The sequence below is a fragment of the Manihot esculenta genome, chromosome 1, assembly GCF_001659605.2.
Source record: "Manihot esculenta cultivar AM560-2 chromosome 1, M.esculenta_v8, whole genome shotgun sequence".
NCBI lineage: Eukaryota > Viridiplantae > Streptophyta > Magnoliopsida > Malpighiales > Euphorbiaceae > Manihot > Manihot esculenta.
Window position 1 is genome coordinate 2666396 of NC_035161.2, and position 13409 is coordinate 2679804.

Consider the following 13409-nt stretch of genomic DNA (forward strand, 5'->3'; position numbering starts at 1 on the left):
TCATTCTTTCATTCTTAAGCCCAAAGGCATCACCTTATAATAGAAAACTCATTTGTAATGAAGGTTGTCTTCTTGGCATCCTCAGGCTCCATGAGAATTTTATGGTATTCTGAAATAAGATCAAAGAAAGAAACTACCGCATGTCCTAAGGTAGAGTAAACTAACTTGTCGATGGATGGGAGAAGATAATGATCTTTGGGGCATGCTTTGTTGAGAAAAGCTCAAGAACGAATATATACGGAATAAAGATATTCCAACCGCCCAAGTAAAGAACTGTTACAAATAATGAAGAAACTAATAAGTCTAGATAGGAAGTAGTATAAAATAAACCAAATTTGATGCCTGAATATTCGGTTTGATAACATGCTACTAATTCTTCTTCTGCTTTTGGTAAATCAGAAGGTAATCTCTCACATTCTGCTAGAGAAGAAATAAAAAAAATGATAAGTCCTATAGGTTGACGCCACAAATTCCACCCCCAAAAGTCAGATTTTGATTGTGTAACGACCCGAAAATCGGACCGCTACAGGCGCTAGGATCCAGATCGGCTTAAGGCCGCCGGGACCCGTAGCAAGCTAAACATTCATCCTGAGAACCTATTTAATCCCATACATGATCAACAACATACATAAAGATTTTAAACTTTTCTTTCCATTTAATCACCAAACTCAACCTGTGCATGCACTAATCATAAACATAGACATTAACCCCACCTTGGAGTCCTCATCAATGCTCCAATGGGGTGACATAACATAAATTAAGTTTGGTTTACAATAATCATCATTAAACATTAAGATCATGTACTAGAAAGGGATTTACATAATACTATGGTCAAGCACAACTCTAAACTTTCATAAGCATCATTACATAACATTTCTATATCATACTTTTACATTACATCATATCCATGTCCACATCTAGCTATTACATAATACAAGACTCTACTCCTGCTGACCTCCTGGTCTACCCTGTACCTGCAAACCTGGGGGTTAAGGGGGAGGGGTGAGCTATAAAGCCCAGTGAGCAGAATAATAAAACATAGTATTTAAAACATATGATAATATGGAATGCATCACAGCACAAACAATTCACATCAAGGATGAACTTGTCACCATTTAACCCTCCATACAGTCTAATCATGCCAGGGGCGTAGTGCAGGCACGCCTGGACTTCCATAGCATAACATACATATCCAATAGTGCCGGGGGCGTAGTGCAGGCTCACCTGGACTTTCTCTTACATAGTGCCAGGGGCGTAGTACAGGCATGCCTGGACTTCCATATCCTAACATCATGTCATAACGTGTGAGGGCTAATGGATCATCCAACATTCATCCACATCAACAACATAATATGCAATGCAACATATTCGTGAGTTCTAATGCAAGCACCCTATATAACTTATGGCATTCATGATGCGTGAATCATGCTAAACCTTCATTATTCATTTTGAAAAACATAGAGAGTTATTCCACTCACCTTTGACTAGCTCTGACAGACACTGAAGCAGCTGACTCACTGCTGGGGTCCTCGGTTCCTCGAGTCCGAACCTACACAGGTGGACTCAAATGAGGGACCAAACATACATAAACACGACTCTAAACTACTCCCCAAAAACCCTTAAAACACCTTAAAACAATCACATAAATCATGCAAAGGAGGGCTGAACAGGGCACTTTCGGCGGCAGGTTCGGCGGCCGAAAGGCCCTCCAGAGCCGAAAGTCATGCACCTTCGGCGGCACTTTCGGCGGCTGAAGGTTCCCTCCAGAGACGAAACTCATGCATGTTCGGCGGCACCTTCGGCGGCCGAAAGCCCCTTCCAGAGCCGAAAGTCATCTTTCGGGGGCAGGGTTCTGCAGCCGATTCATGCCACCACAGGCAGGTTCGGCTGCCGAACCTGAGTTCTTCCCAAGGGCAAAAACTCAGCCTTCCTCATGCATAAACGCCTCCCAACACATTCAATCATGCATTTTCCTATTCTACAACATGCATACTCAAGCATACTAGCTCCTAAGGGCTTCAAACTATCCTAAACCCCATCTACAACACATCAAACATGCATATCCAACATACATTGTTCATAAACGTACAGTAAACCCATAAACTCCACATAAACCTACACATGCATTTCTACCCCATAAATCTTCATAAAACTTACTTAAAACATGAAATGAACTATGGATCTACTCTTACCTCTTGAAGAACGAGAGGAGAGGCGATCCAACTTGGAGATGGGAGAGATCTCAACTCTTTGGTCTTCAAGCTTCCAAAACTCGCTCTTTTGTTCAAATATCTTCAAAACAATATAAAGCTTGTTAAAACATGAAAGATCGAAGGAAAAACATCAAAAACGAACCATGGGAGATCAAGAACTCACCGTGGCCAAAAATGGGGAGAAAACTCGCCCATTTCGGCCATGGAGCTCTTATATAGGGGCTGGCAGACCACCTTTCGGTAGCCTAAAGTGCCTTCAGAACTCATGCAAGTTCGGCGGCTGAACATGAGGTTCGGCGGCCGATCCTTTGAAACTTTCGGAAGCCTAACTTGCCCCCCTAAACCATCCCACGTTCGGCGGCCGAACTTGAGGTTCGGCGGCCGAACCTGGAAATGTCTCCTTGGTCTTTTTCTTTTAAAACTCAATTTCCTTTTTGCTTAAAACCATAAGATACCTTAAAACATTTTATAAAAACATGCTTTTACCCTTCTAGAGGTTTCCGACATCCGAGATTCCACCGGGCGGTAGGAATTCCGATACCGGAGTCTAGCCGGGTATTACAGATTGTGCCTCAACTATATCAATTGTACTATAAAGTCTACTCACATCCTCCACTTCCTGTTAGATTTATTCACCAATGTGGAGTATTAGACTTCCTTAATTAACCTTGCATCCAGAAATTTGTTAATTTATTCTTTAATTATCTATTATCTTTCAGAGGCGAATTTCCTCTTCTTTTATTACACTAGTTTGACCAAGTTGTCAATGTTCAATCTGTGCGTAATGGTTAAGTCTACCCTGATACTTCTTCTGGATGTCAGGTAAAAGTTGTTATCCTATTTTTCAATAGGTCAACAAGTTCTTTTTTAGTATCATTGGCTAAGGCTATGCCAAAACATACATTTTTATCTGTCTCCAATATGATCTCCTCGATCTAGTCTGCTGGCTCCAACTTCATATGGTACTCAAGCTTTTCTAATAGGTCAATGGGCATCGTTAACTTTTAGAGATCTTTGTTGGAGTGTCTGTAATCTTGAATAGATTTTTAACCGCCTCAAACTACCACGACTCCCATTGGGGCTAGTAGGAAGAGCCCCAGATTCAAACATAAATAACCCATGTTAATGAAAATACCATGATAGTTCAGGATAGAGCATCCGAGTATGACGTTATATGCTAGTGGAATGTCTACCGCTACAAACTCTGTACATATCTCCCGCTTGTGCTTCTCATCGCCTAGCATAAATAGGAGGTTGACAGTGCCCCAGACTGCCACAATCTTATCTTTTAAGCTAACTAAAGGATAGGAGACCTTAGTTAACCTATTTTTGTCTAGGCCTAATTTATTATAAACTTCAAAAATCATAAGGTTTACCAAACTCCTTGTGTCAATGACCATTCGTTTGATTTCATACTTGTTTAACCTTACACTTACAACCAGGGGATCGTTGTGTGATGACTCGGCCACTCTATCACCCGGTCCAAAAGTCACATTTTGTCTCACCTACAAGTCTTTTCAATAGAAAGCACACCCTTTGGGGCATGCTTATTCTTCCTTTTGCTGCAGCTTGATCCCTTTGCAATCACATGTATAACCCTTAAAGGTTCATTTTCGTCAGAATTGATTGGATTGCTTACCTCAGGTTTTGATTTTCTTTCTTGCCTTTCCTTTCTTGTGAATTTCCTCAAAGTTCCTTCTCTGATAAGCCTTTCAATCTCGTCCTTAAGCTACTTGTATTCTTCTGTGTTGTGCCTGTGATCTTCGTGGAAGCGATAGTACTTAGTCTTGTCTCGCCTGCTTGCTTTATTTGGGTTAAGCTTGGTGGCCATATAATTTTCTTATCATTTTTCCTGATCCACATGAGTATTGCTGTAACGACCCGAAAATCGGACCGCTACCGGCGCTAGGATCCAGATCGGCTTAAGGCCGTCGGGACCTGTAGCAAGCCTGACATGTAACCTGTAAACCTGTTTAATCCCATACATGATCAACAACATACATAAAAATTTAAAACTTTTCTTTCATACATTCTATCATCCACCAAACTCAACCTGTGCATGCACTGAACATATACATAGTCATAAACTTGACCCCTCTGAGGGATCTCATCAATGCCCCCAATGGGTGGCATAACAAGAGTTGAGTTGGCTAAACATGGACATCAATAACATTAAGATCATGTTTCAAAAGGGATTACATTAAACTATGGTCAAGGACACTTCTAACCTCAATATCATTACATTACATATCTATACATCATTATACAATCTGTCATGTCCACTTTCTAACTATTACATACATATGACTTCATTACTCTTCTTGACTTCTCTGTCTAACCCGTACCTGCAAACCTGGGGAATTTGGGAGAGGGGTGAGCTACTAGAGCCCAGTGAGCAGAATAGTAAAGCATTTAAAACATATGATAACATGAAATGCATCACATCACAACTAATCATATCAAGGATGAACTTGTCACCATTTAGCCCTCTACATAATCCAATCATGCCAGGGGCGTAGTGCAGGCCACACCTGGTCTTTCTCTTGTACATAACATAACATAACATAACATACATAATCCATAATGCCGGGGGTGTAGTGCAGGCCACATCCGGTCTTTCTCTTACATAGTGCCAGGGGCGTAGTGCAGGCCACACCTGGACTTCCATATCATATCATCATGTCATAACATATGAGGGCTAATGGATCATTCAACATTCATCCACATCATCAACATATTATGCAATGCAACATATTCGTGATTTCTAATGCAAGCATCCTAGAATATCACATGGCATCCGTGATGCATGAACATGCTCAAAACTGATTTATTTATTTATTTAAAAGCATAAGAGTCATTCCACTCACCTCTGGCTAGCTCTGACAGACACAAAAGCAGCTGAACTCACTGCTGGGGTCCTCGGTTCCTCGGGTCCAAACCTACACAGGTGGACTCAAATGAGGGACCAACATACTATAACATAACTCTAAACATCCCCCAAAAACCCCCTAAAACATCTCAAAACATCCATGCAAGAACATGCAAAAGAAGGCTGGACAGGGCACTTTCGGCGGTAGGTTCGGTGGCCGAAACTCCCAGACAGAGGCGAAACTCATGCATGTTCGGCGGCACTTTCGGCGGCCGAAACTCCCAGACAGAGACGAAAGTCTCCTTTCGGGGGCAAGCTTCGGCAGCCGAAGGCTGCCTCCACAAGAGGGTTCGGCGGCCGAAAGTCCCTTCGGCTGCCGAACCTGGTTTCTCCCAAAGGGCAGAAACTTGGTTCAAACATGCACAAAAGCCTCAAACTCATACCATCATGCATTTAGCTCAACCAAAACATGCACACAAGCTCCTAGGGGTCTCAAACTAACTTAAACCCCAACTACAACACACATACACAAGCATTTGCAAGCCACATTGTTCATGAACATACATTTATACCCATAAACATAACTTTAACCTAAACATGCATTCTACCCCCATGAACTTCATAAAACTTGTTTAAAACATAATATAAGCTAGAGATCGACTCTTACCTCTTGAAGATCGAGAGTAGAGGCGACCAAACTTGAGGTTGGGAGAGATTTGAGTTCTTGAACCTCAAAGCTCCAAAACTTTGCTCAAAAGCTCAAATCTTCAAAACAAGGTTAAAACAAGTGAAAAACTTGAAAGATCTAGAGGAAAAACATCAAAAATCGGTGAGGGGCGGCGGAGAGCTCACCTTGGCCGAAAATGGGGAAAAACTCGCCCGTTTTCGGCTAAGGGACCCTTTTATAGTGGCTGGCCAGGCCACGTTCGGGGGCCAAATGTGCCTCCGCATGCATGCCATGTTCGGCGGCCGAACTTGAGGTTCGGCGGCCGAACCTGGACTTCTCTCACTTATGCTTTCGGGGGCCTAAAGCACACCCGCAACGCATGCATGTTCGGCGGCCGAACTTGAGGTTCGGCGGCCGAACCTGAGCTTTCCTCCAAGGTTGTTTTTATTCAAAAACTCATTTCCTTTTCATTCAAAATCATCAAAAACATTAAAACATCTCATGAAAACATGATTTTACCCTTCTAGAGGTCTCCGACATCCGAGATTCCACCGGACGGTAGGAATTCCGATACCGAAGTCTAGCCGGGTATTACATTCTCCCCCCCTTAAGAACATTCGTCCCCGAATGTTCCTCAACTAACACATAGCATGGCATACACATAACATATACATAAAACACATAGAACTCACAAGGGACAAACCTCAGAAAAGATAAGGGTATTGCTGGAGCATGGACTCCCGTGTCTCTCAGGTGCACTCTTCCATATTGTGGTGGTTCCATAGGACTTTCACCATCGGGATTTTCTTATTTCTTAGCTTTCTGATCTGGGTGTCTATGATCCGCACTGGCTGCTCAACATAGGTGAGATCCTCTTGGATCTCCACATCAGGCTCACTAAGAACCTTGCCCGGATCTGACACAAATTTTCTCAACATTGAAACATGAAAAACCGGATGGATTTTTGCCATTGAAGCAGGCAAATCTAGCTTGTACGACACATTCCCAATCTTTTGCAAGATTTCAAAGGGTCCGATGTATCGTGGGGCTAGTTTACCTTTCTTCCCAAAGCGAACCACTCCTTTCATTGGAGACACCTTGAGCAATACCAGATCCCCCTCCTGAAACTCTACCTGTCTTCTGCGGATGTCTGCATAACTCTTCTGTCTGCTTGCAGCAGTCTTGATTCTCTCTCTGATTATGGGTACCACCCTGCTGGTGATCTCTACAAGCTCAGGCCCTGCCAAGGCCTTTTCTCCAACTTCCTCCCAGCAAACAGGTGACCTGCACTTCCTCCCATATAAAGCTTCATATGGAGCCATCCCGATGCTAGCATGATGGCTGTTATTGTAGGCAAACTCCACCAAAGGTAGGTGCTGCCTCCAAGAACCGCCAAAGTCCAGCACACACATTCTAAGCATATCCTCGATAGTTTGGATGGTCCTTTCGGACTGTCCGTCCGTCTGGGGGTGGAAGGCAGTACTGAAATCCAATCTAGTACCCATGGCATTCTGCAGACTCCGCCAAAACCTGGAGGTGAACTGGGGCCCTCTATCCGAGACTATCGAAACCGGAACCCCATGCAGCCTGATGATCTCCTCAACATATACCTGCGCCAACTTGTCCACAGAATAGCCACTCCTGACAGGGATGAAGTGAGCAGATTTGGTGAGTCTGTCCACAATCACCCATATGGAGTCCAATCTGTTGGACGCTGCCGGTAACCCCACTACGAAGTCCATAGCTATATTCTCCCATTTCCACTCTGGAATAGGTAGCGGGTTAAGCATTCCAGCCGGCTTCTGATGTTCCAGCTTCACCCTCTGACATACTTCGCAAGCTGACACAAACTGTAACGACCCCAAAATGGACCGTCACCGGCGCTAGGATTCAGGTCGGCTTAAGGCCGCCAGAACCCGTAGCAAGCCTGCTATACTCTCTGTGTACCTGTAAATCTCATACATGATCATACATTTTCTGTGAAAATAAAAACTCTTTTCTGCACCAAGGCTTAACCTGTGCATGCACTATCTCTGTATTCTGTACTCTATACTTTGTACTCTGTACCCCTGGCTAGAGCTTGCTCTAGATGGGTAACTCATACCTGTTAAGCCTGGTTTTTCACATACTCTGTAAAACATATACATATACAGATCATGTACATAACACATCACAAACTACTAAGTCAAGCACAGCTGTAACTGAAAACATAACTATTACATCTCTTTAACATTACATGTCCACTCTACACTATTACACATCTCTTTACTCTTTCTGTACCCTGCTGGACTGTCCCTGTACACTGTATACTGAACCTGCAAAACTGGGGTTAAGGGAGTGGGATGAGCTCTATAGCCCAGTGAGTAGAACAGTAAAACATCTCAGTAAAACATGATCTCATGGAATGCGTCATAACACAAACAAGCCACATCAAGAGTAAACCTGTCACCACATAGTCCCAGTAGCTCTATGCCAGGGCGTAGGATCGAGCACCTGGTCTTCCTGTCATATATGTATATGTGTATATAACACCTCTGTACTTACCATTGCCAGGGCGTAGTCAAAGGCTCCTGGTCTTTGCTATACCTGCCAGGGCGTAGTCAAAGGCTCCTGGACTTCCTGTCTGTGACTATGGGATCATTCAGCATTTACCCACATCAACAAATAACTATGCAATGCAACATATTCGTGGGTACTAATGCACTCAACCTATGGCATAATCATGATGCATGAGATATGCTAAAACATTCCATTGTGCAAGTAAAAGAATGAAGTTTAGTTTCACTCACCTCTGGCTACCTGGACTGACTCTGCAGGCTCTGAACACGCTGGAGCAGTACTCACTGCTGCTCTCTCTGGTTCCTCTGATCTGTACCTATACAGATGACTCAAATGAGGGACCAAACAAGCTTCTGAATAACTCTATTAACCTCCCCAAATATCCCCTTAAACTCACTCAACTAACCATGCAAAGCAGGCAAAAGAAAGCTGGACAGAACACTTTCGGCGGCAGGTTCGGCGGCCGAAAGTCCTCTTCAGAGACAAAACTCAAGCACCTTCGGCAGCCGAATCTCAAGCTTCGGCGGCCGAACCCTTTCGGGGGCAAGTTTCGGGGGCCAAAAGGCATTCCAGAGACGAAAGTCTCTAACCTTCGGCGGCACCTTCGGCGGCCGAATCCCCCAAACAGAGCCGAACATGCAAAACTCGCGGGGGCAAGCTGTGGCAGCCTAAGCCACCATGCAAGAGGTTCGGCGGCCGAATGAACCTTCGGCTGCCGAACCTGAGTTCATCCAGAACTCAGCCCCGACGGCAAACAAGCTCCTCCATCCCTTCAATCTCTCAAAACATGCACACTTCAACTCCTCAACACACATATACTCATGTATATGTACAAAGGGGTCCAAAACTACCTAAAAACCCTAACAAAACACATCACACATAACACATAATCATGCTTACAAGCTAAACCATCAAAAAAACACCATTTGTCACCTAAGCATGCCTCTCGACCCAAACCTTCATAAAACTTCTGTAAACCAGTAAAACATGTTCAAGATCTTCACTTACCTCCTGTATACAAGAAGATGAACGATCTGAACAAAGAAAATGGATCAACTCTCTTCAACCTCATAAACGCTCAACCCTAAGCTTTTTGCTTCAAAACCTTCAAAAACTTTTGAAAACCAACACACACTCTGCATGAGCTGGGCTTGCAAATAAAGCATGGGAGACGTGGCCAATCTTCTGGACAGGGTTTGGAGCCAACACCTGTCCAAAATGCTGACTAAGGAGTGCACAATAGCTGGCTGAGCAACTCAGCTTCGGCTGCCGAATCGCATGCAAAACCATGCAACATTCGGGGGCCGAACCTGAACTGCGGAAGCCGAACATTGGGCACTTTCGGCGGCCGAACTTACCTTCGGCGGCCGAACTTGGCAAAAGTCTCCATAGCCTTTTCTCTTCCAACCTCAAACCAACTCAACTAAAAACCTTAAAACACATCATAACACTGTAGGAAAACATATATCCTACCCTTCTATAGAAGTCCAACACCCTGGATTCCACCGGACGATAGGAATTCCGGTGCCGGATTCTAGCCGGGTATTACACAAACTGTGCCACTTCTTTCTTCATCGCTGGCCACCAATAAACTTTCTTCAAATCTTGATACATCTTGGTGGCTCCGGGGTGAACGCTGTATCTTGCATTATGAGAATGTCTCCTTTTAGCCCTATGTCATCTGGTACACACAACCAACTCCCATAGCGGAGGATCCCCTTACTGTCAAATCTGAACTCACTGTCCTTGCCTGACTGAACAGTCCTGGCAATCTTCACTAACTCTAGGTCCTCATGCTGTTTCTGAGCCACTTGCTCCAGAAACACAGGTGTCACTCTCATCTGGGCCACTAAAGCACCGGTACCAGACAACGCTAACTTTAGACCTTCATCAATGAGCTTGTAAAACTCCTTCACCACTGGTCTCCTCTCTGCCGTGATGTGGGATAGACTGCCTAGTGACTTCCGGCTTAGGGCGTCTGCCACGACATTCGCCTTACCCGGATGATACTGAATCTTGCAATCATAGTCACTCAACAGCTCCACCCATCTCCTCTGTCTCAAGTTCAAATCTCTTTGACTCAGGATGTACTGCAGGCTTTTATGATCTGTAAAGATCTCACATTTTACCCCATAGAGGTAGTGCCTCCACATCTTGAGCGCAAAGATTACTGCTGCCATCTCAAGGTCATGTGTGGGGTAATTCAACTCATGCTTCTTCAGCTGCCTAGAAGCATAAGCAATCACCCTCTCATTCTGCATCAGTACACAACCCAGTCCCACACGGGACGCATCACAAAAGACTGTAAAGTCCTCATCACTAGATGGCAGAGCTAAAACTGGTGCTGAAGTCAACCTCTTCTTAAGCTCTTCGAAACTCTCTTCGCACTGGTCGGTCCACAGAAACTTCTGATTCTTCCTGGTTAGTCTGGTCAGAGGAGCTGCTATTTTTGAGAAGTCCTGTACGAACCTCCTGTAGTAACCTGCCAAACCCAAGAAACTCCTGATCTCCGTCACTGAAGTGGGTCTAGGCCAGTTAGCCACAGTTTCTGTCTTCTTGGGGTCCACCTCTATCCCATTCTCTGACACTACATGCCCCAAGAACGAAATGCTCCTCAGCCAGAACTCACACTTGGAGAACTTGGCATACAAGCCATGTTCCCTCAAGGTCTGCAAAACCAACCGCAGATGATGGGCATGATCCTCTGCATTCCTGGAATACACCAAGATATCATCTATGAAGACAATAACAAAGTGATCCAGGTACTGACTAAACACTCTGTTCATGAGATCCATGAATGCTGCAGGGGCGTTAGTTAACCCGAACGGCATTACAAGGAACTCAAAATGCCCATATCTGGTCCTGAAAGCCGTCTTTGGCACATCCTCATCTCTGATCCTCAGCTGATGGTACCCAGATCTCATATCTATTTTGGAGAAACAACCCGCTCCTGCTAGCTGGTCGAATAGATCGTCGATCCTTGGCAAAGGGTACTTGTTCTTGGTAGTGACTTTGTTCAACTGTCTGTAGTCGATACAAAGTCTAAGGGATCCATCCTTCTTTCTGACAAACAAAACTGGAGCACCCCAGGGTGAGGTACTCGGTCGGATGAAGCCCTTGTCTACCAGCTCTTGCAACTGTTCTTTCAATTCCTTCAACTCGGCTGGAGCCATCCTGTAGGGAGGGATAGAGATCGGTCGGGTTCCCGGCATCAATTCTATCTCGAACTCTATCTCCCTAGTAGGTGGTAAACCTGGCAACTCGTCTGGGAAGACGTCTAGAAACTCTCTAACCACTGGCACCGAGGTGGGCTCTCTAACCTGACTGCTAAGCTCTCTCACATGAGCCAAATACCCCTGACATCCCCTCCTAAGCAACCTACGAGCCTGAAGAGCTGATATCAGACCTCTAGGTGTACCCCTCCTGTCTCCTCTGAAGACAACCTCTGACCCATCCTGACCTCTGAACCTGACTACCTTGTCCCTGCAGTCCAAGGTAGCACCATGGGTAGATAACCAGTCCATCCCTAGAATGACGTCAAAATCTGTCAAGTCTAGAACCACAAGGTCGGCGGACAAGCACCTTCCCTCAACAAACACAGGACTACACTGGCAGACTGACTCTGCCACTGATGGGTCACACTTGGGTCCACTGACCCAGAGAGGACACTCTAACTCAGAGATCATCAACCCTAACCTCTGGACGGCTCTCAGTGTAACAAAAGAATGAGATGCACTAGGGTCCATCAAGGCATACACATCTGAACAACCAATGACTAAGTTACCTGCCACCACGGTGTTAGATGCATCTGCCTCCTGCTGTGTCATCGTGAAGATCCGTACTGGAGCTGATGGACCTTCACCTCTAAAACCCACTGAAGAAGAGGCTGCCCCTCTCCCTCTGCCTCTGCCACTGGCCTGAGTCATGGCTGGAGCTGCTGGCTGCGCTACACTACCTGAAGCTGTCTGCTGGGACTGAGCCATCGGGGCTGCTCTTGGACAATCACGAGACATATGCCCCTCCTGACCACATCTGTAACAGGCCGTCGTCCCAAACCGATATACTCCCCTGTGTGGCTTACCACACCTTGCACAAACTGCATTATCCGCACCAGAGCTTGAGCCACTCCCTAGTCCCAGACTGGACTTAACCTTGTTCCAGAACTTGTTCTTCTTAGACTTCCTGAGACCTCTGTCCCACTTCTTGCTACCTGAAGTTGCTGCACTCATTGAAGAAGAGCCTGGGGTCTTAGAACCAGAAGGCTGTGCCACTGACTGTTTAACTGACCCTTGAACGATGGCACTGGCCTCCATTTTCCGAGCCATATCCACTATGGCATGGAAGCTCTCCCTATCTGCTGACTGGATCAAGGAGGAATATCTGGAGTGGAGTTTCATGATATACCTCCTTGACTTTTTCTGGTCTGAATCAAGGCTTTGCCCTGCAAAAGGCAACAGCTCCAAAAATCTGTCTGTGAACTCCTCTACACCCATCTCATCAGTCTGCCTCAGCTGCTCAAACTCTATCATCTTCAGTTCCCTTGAACTATCTGGGAAAGCCCATCCTGCAAACTCGTTTGCAAACTCTTCCCAAGACATGCTATCCACTTTCGGGTTCACATAATTCTTGAACCACTCTCGTGCCTTCTTGCACTTAAGTGTGAACCCAGCCATCTGAATGGCTCTACTATCATCAGCCCCAATCTCATCTGTGATCACCTTAACCCTCTCCAGATACACAAACGGGTCATCCCCTTTTTCATACTGGGGAGCACCCAACTTCATGTAGTCGGTCATCTTGACCTTGCTCCCACTGGCTGAGCTAGGTCTAGGAGGTTGGGTAACTGGGGCTACTGGTTCTGCTGGAGGAGGTGCAGCATCCCCTGGGGTAGGGTTTGCTGGATTTGGATAGTAAGGTGGAGGTGGATACATTGGGTACTGTGAATATGGTGGGTAGTAGGGTGGGTATGGCATCTGTGTGGGATAAGGGCTAAAGCTGTGGTAGTCCGATGTGCCTCCCATCGAATACCTAGGGTTTTGTGAGAAGGGTGGGTAGTAAGGTGGCTGAACAAATCCTGAGGCCTGAGTGCCTCCTTGGGATT